This window comes from Dryas octopetala, chromosome 2 (assembly GCF_963921425.1).
Source record: "Dryas octopetala chromosome 2, drDryOcto1.1, whole genome shotgun sequence".
In the NCBI taxonomy this organism is placed as follows: Eukaryota; Viridiplantae; Streptophyta; class Magnoliopsida; order Rosales; family Rosaceae; genus Dryas; species Dryas octopetala.
This window is the reverse complement of record NC_141367.1, coordinates 22,989,881-23,004,139: the sequence shown is the minus strand read 5'-3', so window position 1 is coordinate 23,004,139 and position 14,259 is coordinate 22,989,881.

Sequence of the window (14,259 nt, the reverse complement as noted above, 5' to 3'; positions counted from 1 at the left end):
TATCTCCTAATCCTTTCTCCTGCAACCCACATTTTGAATCCCTAGATTTCCATGCCTACACCATCATCCCTCTCTCTCCTCCTCAGTACTTCACCTCTATTACCATTCTCTCCTTCAACCTTCTCACTCCTCAAACCCCAAATCTGAATGGATCTTCCTCCTGCCTTACCCGCCTATTCGGCGAGTTGTCTCAGTGGGTGCCGTGCGGTTCGTCCCCGTCACCCCATTACATACCCATCTCTCAGTGTTGTTCCATTTTGCAGGGGCCATGTTTGCCGTTCTGGAAGGTGATGTTTGGATCTTGGTGTTTGCCTAGTGAGTTTTGGTTTGGGTTTTTGCGCTTTTGTCGGGGTTTCAGTTTGGGTTTTGGTTGCTATTTTGTGGCTGGAGTGCGCTTGTGGCTGTGGCTCATCTCGCTGCGAACCCGCGTGGTTGGTGACAGAATTCGGTCTTGGCGGCGGCTGCTCCTCCCTGTATCAGGATTAGGGTTATCGTGTTTTCTTTTTTTCTTGTTTAGCTCAGTCTGCACCTTCTCTTCTTGAGTTGGGCCTCTTGTTTGGGCTGTTTTTCTCTTGTTTTTTCTTTGGGCCTTGGCCCTTTTGTTGTTTTTTCCTGGCTTGGTGCCTCTTTAATGAATCTCTTCACACTTGCCCAAAAAAAAAAAGAATTTAATAAGTTAGAAAAAAAAAGTCGTGTAGATAATTAATTAATAAAGTTGATCACAATAATTTCAATAAACGCCGTGCATTTCAAATACGAAAAGTATCTCATTTATTAAAAAGTATGGAAAGAGTTCCACGTAAAGCACTATGCATTAGCGCTCTTTAAATCTTATTTACGGTTAAACGAATTCTAGCGCGGGACTGAAGTGTGTTTATATGAATACGCTAGCGTAGGGGTGAGTTTTTTTTACCTTATTATGTATCGAAAAAAACGGCAAACCGTACTGTAAAATACCGAATGGTATGGTATAAAAAGTGTCAAATTTGGTATCGGCAAAAATACCATTTATACTATGTTATGACAATACTTTAATAATTGTTTATGCTTCGTTTTACTTTGTAAAGATTTGTATAGTATGATAAGTATTTTTTATTATACTAATTATGTGACGCCATTTGAGTGACCTAATTAGAAAATTGTATTTTTACTATACAAATCAACACGTTCATCCTACAAAACTACATAAGTACTTCCCCCCCCCCCCCACTTCCTTCCTTCCCCCTCATCTTTTTTCTCTATAAAGCTGTCCCTCTTCCCCCTCTATTTGAACACTATTTAAGAACATAATGAGAAATGAGAAAGAATCGAAATGAAAAACGACTAAGAAAATTGTGGGTGCAACGATCAAATATTCATCAAAAAAACCAAAACAATGCCAGTTGCAAATTAGGGATAACTTGCGGGTTAGATCGATCAATTATATGTGGCTTATTTCTTCTTGTTTGAACTGATCTCCATGCATATGAATTATGAAACCTTTCAAGATTTACATGGTTAGGGGGATCTGTTTTCTGACTGATGAGGTCAATGCGTTGCCCTCATGATCTTACTGGTGCAAGCTGTAATTTTTTTTTTCCTTGGCTATTTGCGCATAACACATCTCAATATATGACACGTACACATCTTGGATATGGCTAACCCGTTTGGACTCTAAATTTCCTCTATAGCCATTTGACTGATTTTGGCATCATGATTCCCTCAACACATGGAGCTGGCTATTTTGGCATTAATTTGTTTCATGCCTTGCTAGCTCATTCGTTCTGCAAGCTAGTTTTTCCATTAAGGAGAAAAGAAGCGATATAAAAGTAACTGCAGAGTGCATAGCATATATGTTCATTCATTAATTAGTATTAGGCTATTAGCGTGTTACTTCTTTACATTTTCCTTGGAGTTCAAGTACTTTACAAATTTTTGTGTTCAGGAATGAGTGTGTTTGTATCTTTTGCATCTCACATGCATATTAATTAGCTTTATCTTTTTACATGGAGTTAATTTATAGATCGAAACCTAACTAGTGGCTTGTTCCTTACCGTTTGATCGAGCTTACTATACTTCATAAAACAAACACATCATACTATATAGTACTGCTAAAACTATTATCTATTGCATTGATTCACCTAAAACAAAATACATTGCCCATTACCATGAAATTCCACAGTGCATGTGAGCTAATGAAAATCATGGCTCATTAGGATCATCATTTTCAGCTCCATGCCCATCGTGACTACCACATGCTGCTTATTCTTTATGGCCATTACCATCAGCATATATATTCATTTTCGATCTGCTCCATGCTCATTATATATGGTCACCATGTGGTTCCCCAAATTCATCATAAATGGCCTGAGAGCACTGGAGCACTGGATGGATCCTTCCATCAATATTTTCTGAGTCTGTTTGAAAAGAACATAAAACAATTAAATCCAACTACATGATTAAATAACACAAAAAAGAAAAAAAAAAAACAAAAGGAATTATCAAGTACCTTTGTGAGTCCAATGTCGACTACCAACTGATGCAGGAGATTCCTTGTCTACCTATATCTATCCAAAAAGAGCCATTACATTTATTTTAAAACCATTTAATTCTCACCAATATCTCAATATATTTCTCACATAATTTCAATAGTATCTAAAAATTATAAAAGATATATGTATTTTTTCCATATTAAAAAAATTAATACGAAATTGTGAAACTGTGTTTATTATACATATATTAAATCATCATACAATTAGCATATATAAATGGTATAACACATTTTTTGAGTGACACTACACCCCTCAAAACATATATATGCATATTCAAAATAATTTTGTAAGCCTACACCCCTCAAAATAGTTTCGTCTTACTTTGTAAGGATGTATGATAATTGTACTAGTATACATTTTTTACTACTCTACTAATTCTGTGACGCGATTTGAGTGACTATTCAGACCAAATCACTAAACGACATAAGTAATTCCCCCCCAATCCCCTCCTTCCCTCACCCCTCATCTTTCTTCTCTGAAAAACGACTCGGAAAATTGCGGGTTCAAGAATCAAATATTCATAAATAAAAAAAACAAGACCAAAACCATTCCAGCTGCAGTCTCTTATGCAAAGGGTAATTTGCGGGTTAAATCAATTTATATGTGGCTCAGGCTCCAACTTGACTCTTATGAGAGGAATAAATACCCAGTATGGTTGATATATTTCAACAGTGTTTTCTTAATATTAAAGATAAGAATTAGACATGCTCAAGGGAGGTACGTGAAAACTGGCCCACGACACCCTCGATTACAAAAAAAAAAAAGGATAAGAATTAGTCATCTCCTTTCAAGTTGCACCATATTAATGTGACAACACAATATTACAAATTAGAGTTACAAACATATGGTAATTCATTGATCCAACAATTTTCATATGCAGCTTTAGTTGAGAAAACTGAACTAACAAATACAAATCATCATTTTTTTGGCTAGCACATGATAATACAGTTTGTTTAGTTGATATACATGTCCAAATTAAACCCTAAATCTACTTGAATATTTGTTGCTGCCCAGCTCTATATATGTGGAGGCCACAAATTGTTTGGCCGATACTACTCCAGATCTCTTGTAAGAAATTAATGAACTCAATCCTTGTTCTATTCGGATGCTGACAATGCTAATAAAACTTAAGAGCCAAGTGATAGGAGTATTAATCAAACTACAACAGTTTAAGCTCAACTAAGTCATATTCCTAATCGATCAGAATGGGATTATGATAGTGAGCTGCCTTATACTATAAACAAAGCATTAATTAATTAGTCATTATATAGAGTTATACTAGGATTGAACCATAGATATCTTAATGGGAGGTACACGGTTTTATCAAGACTCTATATAAGGCTCAGGTCCCTGACCACACAAATCATCGATCTATGCTATTTGGTACTCTGTGCTGGTTGGACGACATGGCTTCTTCAGGTAAGTTTATTCTCACATGTGTTATACTTATGCAATGGTGATTATACATGTCTAGTGTTTTTAGATTGTGTGTTTATACAGAATATGTATAAAGGGTTTTACAATCTCTCCCAAAAAAAGGTGGACCAGGAAATACTCCATATCTTCCACCAAGGGAGATGGGATGGGCAATTCTTCATACTTCATTAAGGTCTCTCTTAACAAAATCCACTGAACACCATTGAAGCTAGTTTCAAGATCTCACAACAGATATGCTAATTAATATTGTATAAGGATTCCTTGCACTGTTATGAAAGCAGTATAACAGTATCATATATTACAGCAGAAGCATTGTCGGATTTGTTCAACAAAAATGGCTTGACATTGCAATAGTTTGAAATCAGAAGTATCATTTTTGGCCCAAAAACAATGTTGGAAGCTTTGAATAATCAAGAGATAAAACCTATAGCGGGAGATAGTGGGGCCCAAACACATTTGGGGGCAGTGGATTTCTGGTAATCTTATGAAAGGGAGTCTTGCAATTTCTGCTAATCTTTCCATTGATCCGATTTGAAATCTGACTCCTGATCTAAACGTACTCATGTTTGAGAACAAAAAAACGTATGACTTACATTTTATATATAAGAAGAGAGAAAGGGGTTTACATTTTTTAGTAAAACATTGATCCGATTTGAAGTATGACTCATGATATAAACCAATAAATGTTTGTGTTTGAGTCTCTTCGATTGAATGATGCTTTGATTTTCCTCCATTTCTCTCTACAACAAGGCCAAACAAGAAAAACCCGAACTATAGAACGATACTAATCGATCTCTCTATGAGGATTTGCTTGGCAGCCACCTCTACATCATAACCAATTAATAGTGGGTTTCTAGGTCAAGCAGATTGACCCTTTCTGAACGTTGCTTACACATGGCAGCCTGTGATTTGTTATCTCCACATCTCACACATACAATGATTGGTTACAAGGTTAAGGATATGTCACACTGGCTGACTAGGAAAATGATAGAGCAATGCTGTACAGTACACTGAATGTGGCTAAAACATGTACATGATATTACAAATTGAATTGTAAATCCCTAAAAAAAAAAAAAGACTATGGAAGTTGAGATATATCTTGATAAGTATAAAATAGAGGAAATTTTTTTGTCATTTAAATAATTAATAAATTAAGTTCCTGGATCACAATAATTGCAATAAATAGTATGCATTTTAAAAGGAAAAATGACACGTATAACGTTCCTAAAAGTATAGATTATTTTTACGTGAAGTACCATGCATGCATTCACGCTCTTTAAACTATGCCTAAAGTTTAGCGCGCTCTAATGCGGGAGGAAAGTGTGTGTTGACATACATAAATTAACAGTAATGCTACACTTACTACATTTTTATACCACATTTCATACCATCTTACATGACATTCATACATTAGACACTAAAAATTAAAAAATAAAACCTAAAAAAAAAAAAAAGGAAATACCCTTCTAATAAAGTAATGACACATCAGGTGGGATACAAATGTAAAAAAAAAAAAGTGAGACAACTAGCATTATTGATAAATTAATACACTGACTAGCCACCGTACGTGTAGAACTCAAGTAATTTCCTCATTTATTTATCAACTTTTAGATATCATTTTTTTTTAATGCAAGCGTGATGATACTTCATTAACTATTTACACCTTGTCTTACTTGTGTTAAATTGAAAAATGGAGCCTTTTACAAACGTATGGGAACCAGAAGCGGAATACCTAGGTCGCCAGGCAAGGGAGGACGAACCTCAGCCACTTCGACTCACCAAGGAGAGGATCCGGATCCGGATCCTCATAATATATATTTTAGACTTTTTAGTAAATAAGAGAGCCAAATAGGGATACATATAGGACACAGCTAAGATTTTGTCAAGGATGACAAGGTTACAGTCCCTATTTATCGAATTACTTTATGTTGAATATTCCTTGTCCATATTTGACGTACTAGTCAACAAATTTTATTTAAAATTTTGATATAAAATCTAACATAAATAGTAATTTATCATTAAAACCAATTAAGACTCTAGCTACATGATATATATGGTAAACCACAATTCTGAAAATTTCATGTTGAAATTTTATTTGGTAAAATAATTGAGTTATTACTATAATTGTCTATGGCCTTATATATATATATATATATATATGAGTAGACAATATATATAACTATGATTAATAAAAGTAATTTTTTTCTTACTTGTTCACAAAGTTGTTACTTACTAATTGACCGAAACGTACATATTCTCATAACACTCTTATGCTCATCATTTTAATTATTCACAAATCATAAAATTAAATACTATTTCCCCAACGATACAACGTACTATACCCTTGTACTCGATCTCATTAAGAAATTGAGTAGTGAAGAAACATATTCTAAGAATAAGATTTCAGGCATATATATACAACTCTCGCATATCCATATATTCAATTAAGATTTATAATGCAAAGTAAAGAAATTCTAATAACTTGGACTAGTAAGTACTACTCTTGCATTTTTTTCTTCAACGAAAGTTCTACTCTTGCTCATTCAATGAATAAATCAGTGAAACATACATATATATGCCATATGGATATTACATTACATATAGTACACCAAAGGTACAACAAGAAGTTTGATCCAAATACGAACTAGTAAATTATGGCCGTTGGTTTTCAAACATCAACGACCAAGATTAAAGCATAACTTAAAACCCCATTTTGCACAGCTGATCGATCATGATGAAACCCGAAACAGAATCCCAAACAGCCTCCTCCGGAGAAGCTAGCCAAACTAGAGCACAACATTAACTATATATCTTCTTTAATCAAATAAATAGAGGACAAACAATAGCATATAGAAGTAAAATTAAGAAAGAAAAGAAGATCGAAGAAGGAAACCGATGTCGAGATTTATAGACAGCGTTGTTCTTAGAGCCACCATTGTGTAAAATCCCCCAGCAACCTTTCTTGATCTTCTCTTCCAATTTTAAGGCCAGACATCAACCTGTACTTCACATAATTAAGCAGTTAATATGTATTCAAAGGCATGAAAAAACAAATATTAGAAATTAATTTATATTCCATCAATTCAAACATTAATTAGTCTCAACATGCACACACACATATGTACAGAAGATATATAGAGTCTTACACTATCTGGTAATTGCATTCATTAGCCCGATGTGGAGTCTGATCTTAATCTGATACAAAAAAAAAATTTGTGTCATGAATTTGATTTGAGCAATATCGAAATAAGAAAGAGAGAATCTTAGGTACAAGAAATCGACTTACATTTTTTGGTAAATCATTGATCCGATATAAAATTTGACTCATAATCTGAATGATAAGGTATTTGTGTTTGAGTCTCTTTCGATTTGAGAATCGAAGGATACTTTGATTTTCCTCCATTTCTCTCCAGAACCCAAACAAGAAAAACTCAAACTAGAACGATATACACACTGATCTCTCTATGAGGAGGTTTTGCATGACAGGCACCTCTACATCATAACCAATTTATAGTGGGTTTCTAGGTCAAGCAGATGGACCCTTTTCTGAACGTTGCTTACACATGGCAGCCTGTGATTTGTTATCTCCACATCTCAAACATACAATGATTGGTCACAAGGTTAAGGATATGTCACACTGGCTGACTAGGAAAATGATAGAGCAATGCCGTACAGTACGTATACTGAATGTGGCTAAAACATGTACATGATATTACAAATTGAACTGTAAAACCCTAAAAAAAAAAAAGACTCAGGGAGTTGAGATATAAAATAGAGGAAATTTTTTGGTCATTTAGATAATTAATAAATTAAGTTTGCCGATCACAATAATTGCAATAAATAGTATGCATATATTTTAAAAGGAAAAATGGCACGTAACTGGTGTTCCTAAAAGTATAGATTATTTTTACATGAAGTACCATCAAGGAATAAAATTTCGAGTTTCGAGAAAATTTTAATGAAAATTTTAATGAAAATTTCGAAGATTTTTAAATTTCGACAAAAATTAGACGGAAATTGCTATCAAAATACAGAAATTTTGAATGAAACTTTACCATATGTTTATTTATCATATTATCTACTAAATTGATAAAAAATATTGAAGAAACCAAATTATATAGTAGGTTTCATGTGATATAAGATGAATATAATACACGCTGGAGACAAATATTGTTAAATAAAATTAGTATAATGAATAAATAAAATTAGTATATTATCTATACTCTATAATATATACACTAAACCCTATATATTTTATAATCTATATTCTACATTATTTATGATATGATATATGATATTAAGGTTTAGGCCCTTTAGGGTATTTTAAATTATTTTTTTATATAGAAATATATTAGAGTTTACTAGTTTAAGGTTTAAAAACAACTAAAAGAAACTCCAAAACGGCCAAACAAAACCCCAAACCATATTTTTTCTTTACAATTGCCCAAAGGCCCTAAACCCCAATCAACCCTAAACCTTTTAATTTTTTTCTCTTTTTTCTTTTTTTTTTTCTTCTTTTTCTTTCCTTCCTTTCCTTTCCTTTCTTTTCCCCCGAGGCTCCAGCAACTCCCCTGTTTTTTCTTCTTCAATTCTTATTCTTATTCTTCTTATTCTTCTTCTTCTTCCTCTCTCTCTCTGTGCATCTCCCCCTGTCGTCGCCCCTGCCGTTGCCCCGTCGCCCCCTGCCGTCGCCTCTCTCCCTCGATCTCCCCATGTCGCTGCCCTGCAGCCACCCCTATTTCTCCCTCGATCTCCCCCGGCCGCCCCCTGCCTCCGCTCCATTTTTCTCCAAAAACTCAGCCTTCCAAAACCCAAAACTAGATCTCACCACCGAAAATTTCGCCGAAATTTCGATGATTTCGACGAAATTATCCTGAAAATTTAACAAATATGGGTTTCGATTTCGACACCCCAAAAAATCAAAATTTAACACCTTGAGTACCATGCATTCCCGCTCTTTAAACTATGCCTAAAGTTTAGTACGCTCTAATGCGGAAGGAAAGTGTGTGTTAACATAAATACATTGACCGGTCATCATGTAGAACTCAAGTAATTTCCCCAATTTATTTATCAACTTTTAGGTATCAAATTTTTTTTTTAATGTAAGCATGACAATACTTCATTAATTATTTACACCTTGTCTACTCGTGGTAAATTGAAAAATGGAGCCTTTTACAAAAGTATGGGAACCAAAAACGGAATACCTAGGTCGCCAGGCAAGGGAGGACGAACCTCGGCCACTTCGACTCACCAAGGAGATAGAGGATCCGGATCCGGATCCTCATAATATATATTTTAGACTTTTTAGTAAATAAGAGAGCCTGATAGGGATACATATAGGACACAGCTAAGATTTTGTCAAGGATGAAAAGGTTACAGTCCCTATTTATCGAAGTCAGTAATGCTACACTTACCACATTTTTATACCACAATTTCATACCATCTTACATGGCATTTAAACATTGGATACTACAAATTAAAAAATAAAACCTAAAAAAGAAAAAGAAAATACCCTTCCAATAAAGTAATGACACATCAGGTGGGATACAAATGTGGGAAAAAAAATGTGGGACAACTAGCATTATTGTATCGAAGTACTTGATGTTGAATATTCCTTGTCCATATTTGACGTACTAGTCAAAACATTTTATTTAAAATTTTGATATAAAATTTAACATAAATGGTAATTTATCGTTAAAACCAATTTAGGCTCTACATGATATGGTAAACCACAATTCTGAAAATTTCATGTTGAAATTTTATTTGGTAAAATAATTAAGTTATTACTATATTTGTCTATGGCCTTATATATATAAGGAGTGCGTCCCAAAAATATAGTTAGCTTCGTATGAACTTGCTAACCAGTTTATTTTAGAGTATTATTGTATATATATATATATTAACTTACTAACCAAGTATTATATATATATAAAAGTGTAGACAATATATATAATTAATTTTTTAAATATTTTCTTCATATCTAACGTACTGAACTATGAATAAAATTAATTTTATTCTTACTTGTTCACAAAGTTGTTACTTACTAATATATTGACCGAAACGTACGTATTCTCATAACACTCGTTATATCACTTTTGAGTATTACTAGCTTGTATGACATTTTTAACGACTAAATTCCACAATCTATATCATAAAATTAAGGCTCAATTACAAACTACACCCATCAACTGTATGGGGTATTTCAAATTGGTCTATTAATTATAAAACATTTCAAATACATCCACTAACTATCAAAAACCTACAAATTAGCACTTCTGTTAAAATTTTCATCCAAAAAACTGTTAAGTGCCACATGGACAATGTTGACGTGGCATTTGTTGTTGACATACTTGTAGGGGTATTTTCGGATAAAAGTGGACATTATCTTATTCAATAAAAAAATTAAGGAATGTGGCTACATTGAGTTTCAAACTTCTGACCACCAAGTTGAAACTCAAGCACTCCTCCACCTAAATTAACTTCATTTATTGTTCATTTAGTGACATATAATATATTTATAAGGTTTTACCTACTTTACTCCAACAAATATAAGTATTTTTGTACCTAACTCTGGTCACTAGCTTTTTAGTTTCACACTTTCTCAGCCGTCATCTTTCTCCCAATCATCTATAGCAAGATTATTCTTACTGAAGTACATATATTGGCCAATCATCTTTTTTTTTTTTTTGCCAATCATCTATACTTAGGGGGGTGTATTCAATTAGGATTTTAATGGACGTTTGTAAAGTTTTTAAAAGACATTGACTTTGGTAGAGTTGATGGATTTTTAATGACTTTCATAAACTCCACATAGACTTTGACATAATTCTATTTAGAGTTTTCCTGACTTTTCTCATAGATTTTGAAGGATTTTTATAGACTTCTAATAACTTTGATATAATTTTTTATTATTTATTTTAGAATTTCTCCAATATGTTTTTTATTTTTTTGTCCTCTGTGAGTGAGTGGAATGAGAATGAGCTTCAAGACCGAGATGCATGTGTTATAAATTGTCCTATGATTAATCTGTAATTACAAGGAGTAAGCCTTATAAGACTGGAAAAATTATTGTATGCAATTGTAATACCACGTGGCATAATAACTTAGTGTTACCAATCCACTCAAATTATAACACGTTGACGATTTTAAAGATTTTTTTTTTTTTCTAGATTTTAGGGTTTTTCCTAAATTTTAGAGTTTTAGAAATTAATTATTATACACGTGTTATAATTTGAATAGATTAATAACACTACGTCATCATGCCACATGATGTTACATACGATCACACACAATAATTTCTCATAAGACTGAGCAGCATAACAAACACACTAACAACCAAGCATACCAGACTGATCTATTAATTAACAGCCATACAACTGGCTTAACAAAATAATCTAACAGACTGCCACATGGCAAACAACACAACACATGTGACACCTAAGCTGAGTAAGCTGACCAAGCATAACTAGCTATTCTAACACTTTAGTGATGCCAGTATCATTTTCTTCTTTTATTCATCATTTAATTTCATATATAGTACTTCATGTATCAAACCCTCTAACATTATCTTAATTTTTTTTAATTTCTTTATCCAGTTGAACTTCTGAAATATATGTATATATATATATATATGGAGAGGTCCAAATTTATCATATCCTTGCTTCACTTGCTTCCTCTCATCCTTCTGTTCCACACATTTATGCAATTTTAATTCTCTCTCTGCCTACTTAATTAGCTTGTTCATATAAGAGTTGATCATAACGCCGATCGATCAACACCATAAAATTTTGCCTTTCCTATATCCTTCTGTACACCCTTACGGATCGATCGGTGTCTACTCCACACGTCTCATTGTAACGTGCATGCATATATGCGTTAATTGTGGTTTTTAATTTGCATGCATATATATATGATATGTACAAATTTGCAGTGAGTTTTATGATAATGGAGGTGCAAGGGAGTAATACTTGCCGGGTGTACCCAAAAGAAAATTGTTCAAAGCAGATTTGCCACAAGCTTTGCCCTGGTTGTCATGATTTTAAAGCTATTATCAAGAAAGTCAAATGCACTAAGGATAAAAGTCGGTCTGGAAAAGGACGGTATTACGTACTGCTGTTGTCTGTTCCCAAGTGCAACTGCAAGCAATACTGTAAATTCTATAATTGGGAGTTTGAAAGACATCTACACTTTTTATGTCTGTTAGGATTAATAGGAGTAGTATTATTTACCAACTCCGAAGAAATGATGCATCGAAATAATGAACCACCATTGGTAGCAACACATTTGAGATCGTCAAATGTTCCGCTGTTAGGTGGTTAGGATCGATAGAATTAGAGCATTCAACCCAAAACCAATTAGTAATGGGTGGAGATGCCCAAGACTTATAAGCACATATACTAAACTCTAGATTTCCAATGTAGAACATTGCTCCATATTACTCTCAACACGCCTCCGCACGTGTGGCGAGATTTTTGAGCATTCCACGTGAACAAATTGTATTGGGTGACGTGGGAGCACGTGTGGCCGTTAGGCCTTACACGTGGATAACCAAGCTCTAATACCATGATAGAATTAGAGCATCCAACCCAAAACCAATTGGCAATGGGTGGAGAGGCCCAAGACTTATAAGCACATATGATGAGCTCTAGTTTTCCGATGTGGAACATTGCTTCACATTACTCTCAACATGCCCCCACACGTGTGGCGATATTTTGAGCCTTACATGTGAACAAATTGAATTGGGTGACGTGAGAGCACGTGTGGCCGTTGGGCCTTACACGCGGATAACCTGGCTCTGATACCATGAAGAAATTTAGGCATCCATTCCAAAACCAATTGGCAATGGGAGGAGTAGCCCAAACCCTAAATTATAAACCACTAGCAAACCACTAGCAAGGCCCTCACATCTTCAATGTGAGATTTCTCTCAACACGCCCCCACACGTGTGGGGTCATTTAAAACTAACACGTGAACAATTTATATTGGGTGATGTGGGAGCACGTGTGGCCGTTAGGCGCATCACGTGGATAACATGCTCTGATACCATGATAGAATTAGAGCATCCAATCCAAAACCAATTGGCAATGGGTGGAGAAGCCCAAGACTTTATAAGCACATATGCTAAGCTCTAGATTTTCGATGTGGGACATTGCTCCATATTACTCTCAATAAGGACATCATATCTTTAGAAATAAAGAGGGGCGTTAACTTTTTGTTGACATTTCTTGTATATCGTTTAGTTGTAATAATTGTGTGAGCAAGTGGATCTAATAAAGATTCATTTGTTCTTCAAGGGTAAATGGTGATGCACAATTTCACTTAATTTCTTTATTTTTAAAATTTTTCATTTTAAGACCACGAAGGGGCTTTTGTGGCTCATAAAACGTTTTTTTTTTTTTTTTTATGATGTTTATGTTTCTTGTATTCCTTAGTGAATAAAATTTGCGTCCACTTTCAAAATAGATCATTTATCGGTGTCTTAAGTGCAATATCATTGATTAAGTTATTGTTGCATAGCATGTTAATTAATATCCACAACATTAGTACAGTTGTGAATATCAGAACATCGTACATGCACCAAATAAAATTGATCTCAACGTTGAAGAAAAAAATAGAAGTCATGCAGATGACAACATGTACGGTTGCTTTACAAAGATAGTACTATGTATAGTTCGAAGAATTGGGTTCAATTATAAAATTGATGGGATTAGAAAAGATATATAGTCCAAGTGTCCAACAACACTAGTTGCAAAATATTGATAAATCAAAATTAAATCCTCTATATATGGTTGATGTTTCGGCCGGCCACTGAAGCCAGTAATTAATATATAACCTCCAAGAAGTCTCTTAATTAATTAATTTTTCTTGTGAATTTTCCAAGCGTGGTACCACTCACCAGCAGAACATAGAAATCACCTGTACAAAAATTCTGTGATGCGATATATAAGAAAGCATTCGAAGTGGTGTAAGAGAGAATTGGAACGTTTATCCACGATGTGTGATTGTTAACTAATTAGATATTAATTTTTTAATTGCAGAGTTATATACATATTACAACTTCATTTCATATGATCATTAATTTATATATTCATTAGTTATTTACACGGTGACCTTTCGGTATATACATATATATACCTTCTCTTAATGATGCAATTCCAATTTGCAGCAGTTAGAAGAAAAAGATCTAACCGAAGAGAAATAAATTAAGAATCGGCTGTTGAAATTGATTTATTTTTTTTTTCTTTAATGAAAGCCCAATGAATCAAAATTTATTAAGAAATGGTCGGTTAGA